The following is a 14,549-nucleotide window of genomic DNA, read 5'->3' on the forward strand; positions in this document are numbered from 1 at the left end:
ACTACATTTATTCATGTGATATACCGCCTCGGCACACTAGCGTGAGGGTGCCTTCACATGGGGCGTAATTTGCGTAAGCGTAATTTGCGCCGTCCAATCACAACATCTTAAGGCCATTCTACAATTGCGTAAGCATGGCTGTAAACGTAAGGTTGTAAAAAAATGACCAATCGTAGTTGATTATTCTTTGATCGCAAGAATATTCGACTATTAGCATTTTCGCCTGAGCGAGGTTTACCCAACTCAGGTTATATTCGGCCAATCACAGTTATTCTTCTTTTATAACTGGCCAATCACGGTTATTCCATTCTTTAGAAGAATAACTGTGATTGGCCAAAAATAACCTGAGTTGGGTTAACCCTGCTTCAGTCGAAAACGCTATATGATTGATCATTTTCTTAAGCCTTATATTTACAACTACATTTACGCAATTGTAAAATGGCCTTTATTTGAATATCAGCGGACAGATAATGTGATTAATCGGCGCAAGTTACGTTGTGCAGGAGTCATCACCGCTGTAATATTCAACGACATAAGTCGTCACGTAATCCTTTTTATCGTTTAAATAATTACTTTCATCAGCACGTGAAAATGTCCCTTAAGGGTCGACAGGAGTAACACTACCGACCTCTGTCGGGTTGCTTAGCTGCGAGTCCGTATTTTATTTATTATAAATTTTTTAAGAGCCAAAATGGAAAATCCGGCTCTGTACCAGCTTGCGGCTGATATTACTGATTAAAACGAGCATAAGTTTAATGAGATTCGTTAATTAATTTGGCTAAAATTTGGGAAAAGCCATTCCTAAGCAGCTTTGCAGCTCTAAGCAAGCCTGCAAAGCTGCTTAGGAACGGCTTTTCCCAAATTTTAGCCAAATTAATTAACGAATCTCATTAAACTTATGCTCGTTTTAATCAGTAATATCAGCCGCAAGCTGGTACAGAGCCGGATTTTTCATTTTGGCTCTTAAAAAATTTATAATAAATAAAATACGGACTCGCAGCTAAGCAACCCGATAGAGGTCGGTAGTGTTACTCCTGTCGACCCTTAATAATAGGCAACGAATACCTCGGTACTTCAACGCGATGCGTGACGTGTGATATCCAATAATCGTAATTTCGGAAATGTTGTATGTTGGGCAAGGGCCGAAAATAATAGCTGCGTTCAGTAGAAGAGCTGTATTCGCAACTGTTGTAAAATTCGTAAATCTGATTGGTATATGCTCTTATGCTAGGTCTACAATGCAAGTCGTAAAGTCGTGAGTCGTAAGAATTGACCAATCACAGTCGATTATTCTTCTCAAATTCGCTTGTGATTGGTCAATTCTTACGACTCACGACTTTACGACTCGCATTGTAGACCTAGCATTAATCTTGGCTAAATCTATAAGCATATACCAATCAGATTTACAAATTTTACAACAGTTGCAAATTCAGCACTTCTGCTAAACGCAGCCAATGATACTGATTCGTCATTTTTTATCACGTGACGTCTTTTGACGCTGAAAATGAGCGTCGAGCGTCTGCATGAAAAGGTACCTTTATGCTAGGTCTACAATGCGAGTCGCAAAGCCGTGAGTCGCAAGAATTGACCAATCACAATCGAATTTGAGGAGAATAATCGACTGTGATTGGTCAATTCTTGCGACTCACGACTTTGCGACTCGCATTGTAGACCCAGCATTAGCTTCACGCTATTGTGCCGAGGCGGTATATCACATGAATATGGAGGATTCACACTGCGTCCGATGTTTGACGTACGACGATCCGACATCCAATAGGAAATTTTTATCTCTAATAATAAATTCTGTTATTGGATGTCGGATCGTCGAACATCGGACGCAGTGTGAATCCTCCATAAATGTAGTTCATGTTTATGCAATTATGCATGCTTCTCGCACTTTTTGGCGGGATACATCGTGTCGTTCATATAACGCTCGTGTTGTAATAGCAATTTATCGTATAGCCTTTCGTCGTAAATCTGTTCGTGTTGGAGAGCTTTTCTCGTAATTACGTGCTGTATTTTCAAGTATCTATATGATTAGAGATAACATACATGAAAAGAATCTTTTAAGATTGCTTCCGATTCATCGTGATCTAAAACTTTAACCTCTGCTTGGGTCGTTAATCGCCTAAATGCTTGTTTTAATAATGCCTTTGTTGTAATAACGCCTTTGTTGTAATGCTCGTGGTGTAAGTTCAAGTAGCTAGCTGTATATTTAGAGAGAAATATACTGAAAGACGTTGCGACAAGTAGCAACGTATTTTTTCATACATTGGACGCATTCCTTGACTGCCTACATCTCGACGTAAGTAACCGACGATAAGAAAAAAATTTTCCGCTTGTTGTATACTGAAACGTGCATTATACTAATTTAACCTCTGCTCGTTATCTGCCTAAAATGCGCATGTTGTAATAGCCCTTTTGTTGTAATTATGTGCTCGTGTTGTATCTCTAATAGCGAACTCGATTGGTCGAATTCGCTATAAGCAATTATGAAATTTCATAATTGAAATAGAACATAATAAAAACTTTTAAAAGTGCGTACGTATGCATATTTCCCTCGATTTTTACGTTACATAATTTTTTATCTAACTGCTGCTTTTGTGGTGCTTCGTATATGTGTGTTATAATAGCATTTTTATTGTATTATAATAATTATGTTTATGCTGTATTTCTATTTTACTTACATAATCGTGAAATTTTATACATTTTGCAAAAAGTGGTTCATTCTTTATCTAACTTCATTCTTTACATTTTTATTATTTTTTAAAAATTAAGATATATATTTATTTATTTATTGTTTTCCAGATGGAAGAAATATGTGGAAAAAAACCTGGTAGCATTATTTATGTTTACGATGATTACACTTACAACAAAGATTCGCGAAATACAAATATTCTACGGTGTAACACTCGTCGATCTACAAAATGTCCTGGCACTCTTAAAATTGATAAGGATGGCAAAATACATATAGTTCAAGATCATAATCATCTTAAAGTACAATGGAAAGCAAAACAATTTGCCATGAAACAAGAAATGTTGCAACTTTGCAGAGATACATCTTTACCTTTGAAAGAAATATTTGATAGTGTCTGCAGAAAGTAAGTATATTTCAAATTTTATATTTTTTTTAACTGTAATTCTTAGTTGTAGCTTATATTTATGGCTTTTAACACAGGTATCCTGAAACTGCTGCAACATTGTCATACGGAACGTTAAAGTATTCATTGTATCGTGAAAGATTAAAACTTCGCCCAAGTTTACCAAGAGATATGGAGACTTTTATTAGAACTTTATCAACGTATGAACCTCTTGAACAATTTTACAAAGGGCACGTCATTTGCAGCGATGGAAAAAAGGCATTAATATTTACAAGTAATGAGCTATTGCAAGAGTTACAAAAATCAACAGAACTTTATGTGGATGGAACATTTCATGTAAGTTCGCATTTCTTCTAAAATTATACTATTTTTACATTTTTCTATTATATTTATGTATCAAAAATATAAACATATTTAAAACAATGTTAACTTTTTAGATTGTTCCACGTGTACCATTGATGAGTCAAATGTATACAATACATACCCGACATATGAATGTAGTAAGTATGAGGGTATATAATAACATTGCATATTATGTCATAATTACAGTTTGTTGAAATTGAATCTGTAAAAGTTATAATAAAAGTTTATTTTTTAATTATTTTTTTAAATATATTATTTTATATGTATAATATATATAGGGGAAGTCTGGGAGACTTAACCATAGAGGAGAATTGAATCGCTTCAAATATCTCGTTCAAATTTTGAACAAAGAGCTCAATCCGAGCACGTGACAACATGACGATTGGTAGTGCGTTTCGACTGTGATTGAGACAAACGTGTTTTAACGTGCTCGGATTGAGCTCTTTGTTCAAAATTTGAACGAGATATTTGAAGTGGTTCAACTCTCCTCTATGGTCAAGTCTCCCGGACTCCCCCCTTATATATATATATATATATATATATATATATATATATTATTTTAATATTGATCTCATTTAAGAAACATATACAAATTTTAAAATAATTTAAAAAGATAATATGATTTTATGTATGTACATACATACACCATAAAATTGGATATTATATAAAAAAAACATTTTTTTTTATATTTTTATATAAATTTATATATTTTTTAAATGTCTACTTTTTTAAATTACTTAAAAATAATAAAATCTTAAAATTTTAAATTAACTTAAAACTAACAAATTAGATTATTTGTTATACCATTATATATTTAAATGTAGTTTGTTTATTTTAATATGAAGGTTACTACTGTTTATATATATTATATTTTTAGGGTATTGCTATGATCTTTATTCTGTGCGAAAGTCGTTCCAGTAATATGTACAGAGCTATTTGGAACAGAATTATAGAGTTAGCACCAGTGCTTCAACAAAATTTAAAGTTTATAATGAGCGATTAGGAGATGGCAGCCATGAAGGTGATAAATGAACAATTTCCAACAGCAGAAATACATGGATGCTGGTTTCACTATAATCAAGTATTATCATTTTACATAATAATTTATATCTTGTTTTCATTTTATATAAAAATTAATATAAAAATCAAAGTCATTCAAATACATAAATATATCAATGTTTACTTACCAGGCACTTTTGCGTCAATGGCGACGATTGGGATTAATGGATGCACCAAGAAGTGTTTTATCGATGATCATGACTATGGCATTGATTCCTTCTGATTGTTTTGAAGAAGCGCTTTCTTTTATACAACTGGAAGTGGATCAAATTTCTCAGGAATACCCTGCAGTTAACGATTTTTTAGCATATGTACGCAAAACTTGGTTACCATTAGCCTCAAAAGTCAGTGTTTATGATTGTCCTGCAAGGACAAATAATATAACAGAATGCTTTCACAGTATAGTAGGAAGAAAATTCGGCAAATCCCAAAACATTTGGAGTTTTTTAGGTAATGCTTCTATAACACTTTTTTATGTTATACAAAATATACAAAATGAACAAAGTAAAAATTATTTTATTCATAAATAACTTACGAAAATTAATTATTGATGAGGAACTGAAGCTTAAACGTTTAAAGAGTACTGAAATAAGTGGGCATTATACAAGTATTAAAAGCAAAATCCGAGACAATAAAATACTGAAACTTCAAAAATATTTTGCAACGGGCAGGTTAGTATATATATATATATATATATATATATATAAACTTATCTTATCTTTTATGACTTATATCTTTTTTGACAAAAAATAATATAATAAGTAATATATATTATAATAAATAAATATATATATATTATTTATTATATTATTTTTTGTCAAAAAAGATGTTTTTTATATTTTTGTTTCTATATTTATTTATAATTTGGTAATTTTACAATTATTTTATATCATAATATTGTACATTTTTATATCATGTATCCTTATCATTTAATACAGTTTACATAGACAATTTCTTAACACACTCATCCTTACATTTTTTATCTTTATAAATGTACTAAATTTGCATTTATATTTTTTCATTTCTAATATTTCCGTATATTTAAACATTTTATAACTTTTCCCCTTTGGCTTCATCAAAATTTTTCTTCCTATTCTTTCCTTCTTGCTTGTTGCTTGTTAAAAAATTTCTTATACAGAAATTAAATAGATAATTTTACACAATTGAAATAAAAAAATTATTGCATCTTGAAAAAATAATTTTATAAAAAATATGAAGATTAGGTAAATAATATAAAAATATTATATTTTACATGATATAAATTTGTGAAACATTATGTTACGTTATAATTTATAATATATAAAATTTACATTTTAAAAAGTAATTAAATATTAATTAGACTTTGACTTTATTTTCAATAACAAATACAATATCATAAGCAGGCATATCACTTTCCATAAATGTACTTTTCTTGTAATCCTGCTTAAATTTAAAAAGTAAATTTTTTACGATGTATTGTCTGCTATACATATATTAAATTATTAAATATTAAATATCTTAAAACATAATTTTTATTATATTTATATAGATTTTATTCTTGCTGTGTGTACATATATACACTATCTCGTTTTTTGACTTTTTTAATGAATCAAAAATTAAAAAAATTAAAAAAAAAGAGTTGATTAATATAAGTAAATCGCTTTATTTACACAAAATTCAATGTTATTCAAATTATTTATTGTTACTATTGTGCCATTCTTTTTTGCTATTAGTTATATACGATTCTTGTTTTTCTATATTTTCCTTTAGATCAATTGTTGAAATTAATGAATTTATCGCAAAACAACTTTTATTTAAAAATATTTGTATAATATCTATCTTTTCTGCATTTTGTATTATACATTTTTATTACTGTTTTCCATATTTTTATAGATGTAATATACAACAAAGTTGTACTTTTCATTTTTTGTAGACTACATCTCAATAGTTTTCTACGTTCCTTCAACGACACATGTGAGGATATTTTGAAAAATGATTTACTCTTAGAAGGTATGTTCATTAACAATAATGAATAGTTATTTAAAGCACATAAATTTTAACTTTTGGTAAAAATACAATTATTTTAAGTACATATATCTTATAACAAAAGTTTAATTAACATGCTCTTTTTTTTCTCTCTCTTTCTCTCTCTTGTATATGTATACATGCTAGTAACATACAGCCTTTTAATTTGAAAGCGCTTATTATTAGTCTATGTGTGCATATAAGTTTATGATTTTGACAACATATATCTAATTGGAATATTGACACTTTAAATGTATATAAAATATACAAAATTTTTATTTATATTTCTTAAATATTTACACTAACAACTAGAGATAACAATTTTTAATTCTTAATCACATATTAAGCATTGTCCCAAATTTTTTTTACATACTTTATTATGTAAAATACATGCATTTATAATCCTGCCAATATAATTTTAACTTTGTAGAAAGAAATCAATATTTTATGAGTAAAGTTTTCATACATGATATCGTATATATTAAAATATTAAATAGGTGTTAAATTTGATGCTTCTTAAAGAGTGTAAAATCTAATTAATGATTTGCATTGATGTGACCAGTTTTCGATTTTCCAAGAAACTTTAACTTTAATGTTTAGTCGCTATTTTTACAGTGTCCTTTAAACATGTGTTTTTATACATACATTAAATAGAAAGAGACTTATATATTTTTTTCAAAATTGAAAGTAGTCAAAATCAATTAAGTAAACGTTTACTATATTCAAATAGAAAAATAAAAACAATTTGATTAGACGTAATATTTAAACATAAATAAAGTAGTTTTTTTTATTTCAATTGAATTAATTCATACGTTGTTAACATGAAGCGCATCTAAATGAAACATTCATATGTAACATTGAGTGAATACTACAGACATTTTATTTTATAATATTTATTTTATAAAATTTACTTATTGATTAAGGGGTTGGCAAAAATTAACACTTTATGACATAAATAACTTATTTAAAAGAATTGGAATTTTGACTCAACCTTATTACTTTGATATATTGTTTTTCCTACATCTTATTTTAGAACTATCTTTTCCATACTGCAACAGAAAATAAAACTGATGAAATGAAAAGAATAAAAAAAGTTAATAATGTAAATTTGATCAATGTCTAAGTAAATACTGAAAATAATAATATATATTACGTATGTTTAACTATTATAAAAACTTACATAATTTTCATATATATATATATATATATATATATATATATATAATGACAATAAATGTCATAAGTAATTATTAATAAGTACGACAAGACCTAGGTGCGCGCGCGCGCGAGCGCCGAGATATTAACAAGAAGCCTAGCACGATTCTCGCCGGCTGCGGCTCGGCTGACCGAGCATCGAACATCTGACATCACTGCTGAAATCTGGCATCACTGCAAAATTAGTCCGGATTCGCACCAGGGGCAAAATCTGTAGGTAAAATCGGGTATATTTAGTCCGGACTCGCACCAGGGGCAAAGTCTGTAATGTGATTTAGTCCGGACTCAATCCTAGGGGCAAAGTCTGTCGGTAAGGGGCAAAGTGTGTTGGTAATCAAGTCACGGAAATGGTGGTCTCGACTTTTGAGGGGCCATTGGCTATCTGTCTATTAATCTGTGATTAAAGAGCAGAATTTTTTATTGTGCGGAACTGTGGAATTTATACCACCATTAGATACTGGTGGAATTGGACATTATGTTGCTTATAGTCGACGTTTAAACAATGAGTGGGAAAAAAGAAATGATCTTCAATCCAAGGTAAAAAAATTTAATAAAAAGTGTCCAGATATAAAAATTAGCTTAATTCTATACATAAGATATTAAAATTCACGAGAATTACAAAAAAATATTTATATTAATCATAATATTATAGTATAACATTTATTATTACATAATAAGCTATAAATATATCTTTTATTAATAATGTTATTTTATTTTATTTTATTGAATTTTATTATATTAATTATCTTACTAATTATTAATTATAAATTTTATACTTTCCATACTTGTCCCTGAAGCACAATAAATGTTATTATTGTGTATGTATGTGTGTGTAATTAATTTGCCTTTGCGATACTATAGTAATTAGTTTCTTAAAATATCAAGTATCCCAGACTGTGATCAATTTGTCAACATGCAAGAGATAATTATAGGGATTTACTGACAAATTAAATACCGCCTTTGTGGAAGTAACATTCACCACTTTTACGGAATCTACTGTTATTTACGGATTATTATTATAACTAATCAGTCATATCAACAAGCTATCAATTGTGTTTTGATTTTTATCTTTCCCAAACAGGTCGATCCTTAAAATCTAAAAACATCGTTCTTTCAACGTTATTACATTTTAATGAATATTTTAATGAATATCAGTTTAATAGGAAATGGATGCTATATTAAAGTTGAATGAAAATGTTAATTACATACTTTTGTCGATTTCGTTACATTTTTAGCACACTTCAGTTTTAGTTCTCAAGCCAAATGTTTATTCATTAACTCCTTTCTTCCAGTTTTATTGAGAACTTTAATTGTTTGAACTCCTTTTTTAGAAAAACTAGCTCCATTTCTTCATCTCAGACTGTACAACTTTAAATTTTGTTACATCTTAAATCCATAATAGATGTATAATCTCTGAAAAAAGCATGTTTCCAACACAATTTGAAGATTCGCATAAGATATAAGCCTGATCTACAATGTGCTTTTTGCTTCCTGTTTTTTGCTCTTAACCTGTTTGCGACTATCCCGTATTTCGCAATTGCGTTGCGTAACGCGATGTTTTTTGTTCTCTGTCGCCCAAGATAAAAATTGACGAACTTCAGAAGAGACAAGAAACATCACGTTACGCGACGGAATTGCAAAATACGAAATAATCGCAAAGAGGTTAAGAGCAAAAAACAGAAAGCAAAGAGCACATTGTAGATCAGGCTATAACCATATACAGAAAACATTTGTACAAAAAACATGAAAACCGCAACTGAAAATAAAATATAACACAAAGTATTGTTTGCAAAATAAGATCTAAAGAATAAAGATTATAATAAGACCATTTTGTAAAACTTATCTGAAACAATAATCTTAAACCGAGTTACTCTTTCGCAATCCACAGGAATCCTCCAAAAAGTGCTATTAAATACAACTCCTTGCATATTCACAACGCGAAAGTAATCCGTTGGCATGATGCAAACGCACTTTATTTCCACACTGGTTTTTCCACCAAAAATAAAACTTTCTTCTGATCCAGAAAGAAGTTCACTTTAATGGGCTTATCTATACAACTCGACAACAATAATCAATTATTGCTCCATTCTTTTGCATCAGGATATAAAATAACAACAATTTTAGATATTGTATAGAATAGAAGTAATAAACATGACAAACCATCGTAAGTAACTCAATTCAGTTCAACCATCAGCTCCATTTCTTCATCTCAGACTTAATTTTGTTACATCTTATTGTTAGATCCATAATAGATGTATAATCTCCGTAAAGAGCATGTTCCCAACACAATTTAAAGATTCGCATTACATATAACCATATACAGAAAACATTTGTACAAAAAACATGAAAACCGCAACTGAAAATAAAATATAACACAAAGTATCGTTTGTAAAATAAAATATAACGAATAAAGAAGAATAAAGGTTATAATAAGAACATTTTGTAAAACTTATCTGAAACAATAATCTTGATGACGTCCAAGAGGAAAAGAGAATTTTTTATCAACGTAGGAACAGAACTAACGTAGTAAACAAATTAAATTTATATTAAGTAATTAATATTACACTACTAACCCCTTGATACACATAGCTGTCAAAATACGCGATCTTCGCGAAGTAAGCGCAGCGAGAGAACCAATCGGCATCGCGGAAAAGGAACCATTTTTTAAACCGTAAACCGTAAACCGTAAACCGTAAACCGTAAACCGTAAACCGTAAACCATTTTTTAAACCGTGGTGCCTTTTCATGCAAAATAAAATTTTCGAGATTTCATACAAAAACTCGCAAAATTTTAAATTTCGACCATTTGTCCAAAAAATCGCTCTGTAGCCTCTAGAAGGCGATGCTGCTGATTACGAATATCATGATGAAAGTGCGATTTTCTCATTATTTTGGCCGTAAAACGGATTTTACGATCTAGTAATAAATGTACTCCTGCCAACCCTTAATGCTGGGTCTACAATGCGAGTCGCAAAGTCGTGAGTCGCAAAAATTGACCAATCACAGTCAATTATTCTCCTCAAATTCGACTGTGATTGGTCTTCTTCTTCTTGGGTTTAATGGCTCCTGCCTCTAGCACGAGGACAATATGGCCAGTATTTTCCACTGTTTGTTGATTACTAATTGTTGAGTAGCAAGGTCTAAGTGGCAAATGCAAGCAGACAGTATCAGTCGCAATACTTTAAAAAAATCTTTACGTTCGGGCGGGACACGTCCGAACACGTTAAAACGTCGTCCGTGACTACGCGCGAAACACGTCCGAACCGGTCCGTGCACGTTAGGCGAATGGACTGTGATTGGTCAATTCTTGCGACTCACGACTTTGCGACTCGCATTGTAGACCCAGGGGGTCGATTCTGTATCTTGGGACTAAGTGAAAATTACAAAAGTGAGGAAATTCACTAGAGAATCTACAATTTCATTTGTCGAAATCTAGTAAATCTGTTCACTTTTGTAATATTCACCTCGTCTCAAAATACAGAATCGACCCCCAGCATTACTTACGTCCACGACTACGACTGTCATATATGCTTTGGCCCTTAGATGGGTTTTCATGGGCAGTGAAATGCTGCAGCAGCGAGCAGCAGTTTAGTAATTTCCTAAAAATTACTAAGTAATTTCTAGAGAAGTTTAAAAATTTCTAGGGAAGTATAGTAATTTCCTAGGAATTTTCTAAGAAATTTAGAACTGCGGCTCGCTGCTGCAGCATTTCACTGCCCATGAAATCTCACCTTTAGACTTTACATTTTAATTGAGATAGGACTATTCATCTGGATCTACAAATTTAATCCAATCAGCCCAAAGCGCTTACTAAAAGCGCTGACTTCTGCTGAACGCAGCCAATACTTTTGCGCATGGGCACAATTTCTTGATATCCCGCAAAATACATAAAGCAATAATTTTTATTTATTTCTTAATAAATAAGATAATTAGTAGATAATTAGTTTTTAAAGGTGGAGCAAATTGAAACAAGAATGGAGCAATTCGTCTGTGCACTGAGAATGTACAAATTCTAATGATTGATATCCCACAAAATGCATAAAGCAAATTAAAGAAAAATGACAATTTTAAAAATGGCGCTCTCGATTTCTGTTGCGCAGTCGCTAAATACTTTTGCGCATGCGCACAATTGCTTGATAACCTCCAAACTGCATAAAGCAATTATTTACGTTTTTCTTAATAATACTGTAGATAATTAGTTTTTAAAGGTAGAGCAAATTGAAACAAGAATGGAGCAAATTGTCTGTGCCTTGAGAATGTACAAATTCCAATGATTGATATCCCGCAAAATGCATAAAACGATAATTTTTATTTTTTTCTTAATAAATACTGTAGATAATTAGTTTTTAAAGGTGGAGCAAATTGAAACAAAATGGAGCAATTTGTCTGTGCACTGAGAATGTACAAATTCTAATGATTGATATCCCGCAAAATGCATAAAGCAAATTAAAGAAAAATGACAATTTTAAAAATGGCGCTCTCGATTTCTGTTGCGCAGTCGCTAAATACTTTTGCGCATGCGCACAATTGCTTGATAACCTCCAAACTGCATAAAGCAATTATTTACGTTTTTCTTAATAAATACTGTAGATAATTAGTTTGTAAAGGTGGAGCAAATTGAAACAAAAATGGAGCAAATTGTCTGTGCCTTGAGAATGTACAAATTTCAATGATTGATATCCTGCAAAATGCATAAAACGATAATTTTTATTTTTTTCTTAATAAATACTGTAAATAATTAGTTTTTAAAGGTGGAGCAAATTGAAACAAGAATGGAGCAATTTGTCTGTGCCTTGAGAATGTACAAATTCTAATGATTGATATCTCGCAAACTGTATAAAGCAAATTAAAGAAAAATGAATAATTTAAAAAATGGCGCGCTCGATTTCTGTTGCGCAGGCGCTAAGTACTGCGCATGCGCACAATTTCTTGATAACCTCCGAACTGCATAAAGCAATTATTTACGTTTTTCTTAATAAATACTGTAGATAATTAGTTTGTAAAGGTGGAGCAAATTCAAACGAAAAGGGAGCAATTTTTCTGTACCTTGCAAATCTACAAATTTTAATGATTTTCGCTTATATTAACGTTTACATTGTTACTAACTTTATCATTTATTTATAAAAAAAGTAAAATGGAGCAAATTATGAAACATGCATATTATGAAGGAGCAAATTAAGCAGATTTTTTCATGTATCGTAAGTTTCATTACTGTAGAGGTCGCTGGCTGGGAGCTTGTGGGTTGTTACACGGCGCCGTTAATCGAGTTTAATAACATCGGTAGTTTTTAGAATAGCGGAACTAGCCAATCACATTTATTCTTTAGAAGAAGGGAATAGCTGTGATTTGCCAGCCTAAAGGTGAAATTTTATGGACAGTGAAAAGTAGCGGTAGATCGTACTGATGGGCTACCAAATAGAAAAGTTTCAGAAACTCGACAACTTGTCTATTTTGTAGCCAATCAATACAATATGCTGCTGCTTTTCACTGCCCATACAATTTCACCTTAAAGATGGAAGCACATAGAGCCATGAGCACGAATGCAGAAGTCATATGCGCCGGCGCTATGGTGTCTGCATACTGCCTATGGCTTCTGAATTTTCAATCTACATACACTTGCTTATGTATTTTAAAACTACCAATGTTATTAAGGGAGGCGTGTAAAAAACAGCAGTCTATTGATATCGGTCCTCTACGTTAATTAGTTGGTAAATTGATTCTAAAAATAAGAGCCAATTACGTTCGACTGCTACTCGGCGACTTGGTCTGTGAGTAATGATTATGTAACTTTTTCCTTAGAGCGGAAACGTGAAAAGTGTAAAGTTTTAACTTTTGATTAATCTCCTGAATGCGCCCATATGTGCACATTTATGATAGTCGAAAAATTGCTTTTTGAACCATCAGTAGCCAGAAAATCGTCAGTCGCGAAATCTGAAAATCATATCGCCATCAAAAAACAAAAATAGCCATAAATTGCCACACCTGAGCACCCTCTTGTGCTGGAACCGTCTGTTTTACCGGCATTTTTTGTCGGCACGTAGCGTCGTATTACGTTGACAGAATAAGAAATCCTTTTCCAGACGTGCCGTACATATACCATAATAAATCGGGAGAACTTTGATTTTATATAGAAAATTTTTCAACGTGCACAACAAGAAAAACATTGATAAACCCTCCAACGCAAGATTTAGAAACATTTGGTAGCATGCTATTCTTGTCTTATATCTTTGTTTATATAAGGACAGATATAAGTCGATAATATAGAAAACGGTACGTTTGTCGGTCATACAGACAGCTCCAGCATCACCTTAAGGTAACATTTCATGGACAATGAAAAACAGCAGCAAATTGTACTGATTGGTTGCAAAATGGAAAAGTTTTCAAGTTTTTAGATTTTCTCTATTTTGTAGCCAATCAGTACCATCTGCTGCTGCTGTCACGTAATAAATTTGACGTTTTAAAAATTTACGATAGAGAACAATATCTTAATCACAGACATTAAAACCAATGGCAGACAGTATGTTTTTTTTAACTAAATCACATTCAAATTAGTATATTATAAAAAATATACTATGAAAAAATATATCATTTTTTTATTTTTCATGTAAATATTTTCACGTAATATTCGTAACATGAAAAGTGGAAAGTGTAAATCTTTCATGATCGACTCCCTGATCACGGCTTTACGTCTCATGTCAAAACCTAGTCTTAGGCTGCGGTCACATGATGCGTCATGCGTGATGCGGGATAAACGTCCGTCAAAGCAACAACTACAACTATCCCGCATAACGTATCCCGCTCCCGTTT

General features: G+C 31.3%; 1 long non-coding RNA gene across 9 annotated transcripts; it reads left to right on the forward strand.

Annotated features, from left to right (window-relative positions):
* The first annotated feature begins 1,861 nt into the window (after window positions 1-1,861).
* On the forward strand, window positions 1,862-10,095 carry LOC139813281 (uncharacterized). 9 transcript variants are annotated; one of them, XR_011732111.1, is made up of 8 exons: window positions 1,862-2,305; window positions 2,809-3,101; window positions 3,179-3,437; window positions 3,539-3,601; window positions 4,342-4,545; window positions 4,655-5,194; window positions 6,436-6,512; window positions 6,675-10,095. It is a non-coding gene; the product is annotated as an uncharacterized lncRNA (long non-coding RNA). The 9 variants fall into 9 exon arrangements; XR_011732113.1 differs by having other exon boundaries at window positions 4,655-4,834; window positions 4,911-5,194; window positions 6,436-10,095; XR_011732114.1 differs by having other exon boundaries at window positions 4,655-4,834; window positions 4,924-5,194; window positions 6,436-10,095.
* The last annotated feature ends 4,454 nt before the right edge of the window (window positions 10,096-14,549 follow it).

The sequence above is a fragment of the Temnothorax longispinosus genome, chromosome 5 (assembly GCF_030848805.1).
Source record: "Temnothorax longispinosus isolate EJ_2023e chromosome 5, Tlon_JGU_v1, whole genome shotgun sequence".
Lineage (NCBI taxonomy): Eukaryota > Metazoa > Arthropoda > Insecta > Hymenoptera > Formicidae > Temnothorax > Temnothorax longispinosus.